Genomic DNA, 1,804 nt, shown 5'->3' with positions numbered 1-1,804 from the left:
CCTTCCCATACTTTTTTTTCTTTCTCATTCCTTTTCTTTCTCTTCCCTTCCTCTCTCATTATCCCTTCTCTTTTCCTTCCCGTACTTTTCTTTTCATTTTTTTCCCCTTCACTTCATTTTTTTCCCGTCCTATCCACTCCTTCTTTCTTTTTCCCTTCTCATCCCATCCTTCCTTTCCTTACTTTTCCCTTCCTTCCTATCCTTCTTTCCCTTCCCTTCCTCTTTCTTTCGGCCTTCTCTTTCTCTTCCCATTCACTTTATTAACTTTCCTTTTCTTTTCCTTTCCTTTCCTTTCTCTCCATTTCTACCTTCTCTATCCTTTCCTTTCCCATTCGATCCTTCTTTTCCTTTCCTTTCTTTTCCTATCCTTTCCCTATCTTTCTTTTCCTTTCCCTTCCTTTTCTTCACTTTCGTTCCCATCTCTTCCTCTCCCTTCCTCCATCCTTCCCGCCCCTTGCCTTCCCCCAAGTTCCCACAATTCTGTTCTGACACTCCCCGGCCTCGTCAAATCCTCTCCACTTTGTCTTCCTCATCACCCAAAGCGAGGGTGGGAGGGAGGGAGAGAGGGAGGGAAGAACAATGTCAGGGAGAAAAGTATATTGTAGATGGAGGGATGCTCGAAAATGAGGAGTGAAAGTAGAAGGAGGAGAGAGATGAAAGAGACGAGCAGATAATCAGGGGAAAAGAAATGGGGGAAGGAAATTGGAAAGGTTCGAGAGAATTTAATTAATCTTTCTGGCACATTAAACGAAAATAAAGGAAACGGTAATGATAAAATCTGAGGGAATATTCGGAAAAGAAAGTAGTAGTAGTAGCAGTAGTAGTAGTAGTAGTAGTAGTAGTAGTAGTAGTAGTTATTGCAGCAGAAAGAAAAAGCAGGAGAAATAAATTTATCTACTTATCTCACTCTTTCTCTCCATATATCTATACCAACATTTTTTTAATCTTTTTTTCCCTAATAACTTACTAACTAAAAACTTACACCAGTGACTCACTCTATCAATTTATATAACTTTCAACATGCATATTTATCTATCAGTATTTATCTACCTGCTTACGTAACTATTGAACCATCTATCCACCTATCAATTAATCTTTCTATATCTATAAACACATACACCACTAAAATAAGGCCATAGAGAACAATATCTATCTATCTATCTTTCTATCAGTTATTAATACATACACACACATTCAGCGTCACACAGAGCAGCACCTATCTATCTTTCCATTAACATATCTTTCAATTAGTCTATTAACACGTACATCAACGCAGGCCACATACATCTATTTATCTACCTATCTTTCTATAAACACATTCACACACACCTAAATTTAAGGGCATACAGTACAGCATCTATCAACCTATCGATGTCTTTCTGTAAATGCATACAAACACAAATTCAGGTCCACACTAATATCTATCCATCTATTAGTCTCTATATAAACACACACCTATATTCAGCGCCATATAAAAGAATATCTATCTATCTATCAATCTTCCTACACACAGAAAAATCAGGGCCATGCAGAACTGTCCATCTATCTGTGTATCTATTTATGAACTACATCCACAACTATATCCACAGTTATACGAAACAAGATCTATCCATCTATCTGCCTTTCCATACACACACAGCCACACAAGCAAATCAGGCCCTTGCAAAACACCTATCCGCCTATCCATCTCTCTATAAACGCATACACACACACACACACATATATGTATAAATGAAGCGTCGATACAGAACAGCGTATACGGATCCGCGCCGCACATCCATCACCACTGCATTCACGGGGCCAT

Source organism: Eriocheir sinensis, chromosome 11 (assembly GCF_024679095.1).
Source record: "Eriocheir sinensis breed Jianghai 21 chromosome 11, ASM2467909v1, whole genome shotgun sequence".
NCBI lineage: Eukaryota > Metazoa > Arthropoda > Malacostraca > Decapoda > Varunidae > Eriocheir > Eriocheir sinensis.
This window is presented reverse-complemented; position numbering follows the sequence as displayed.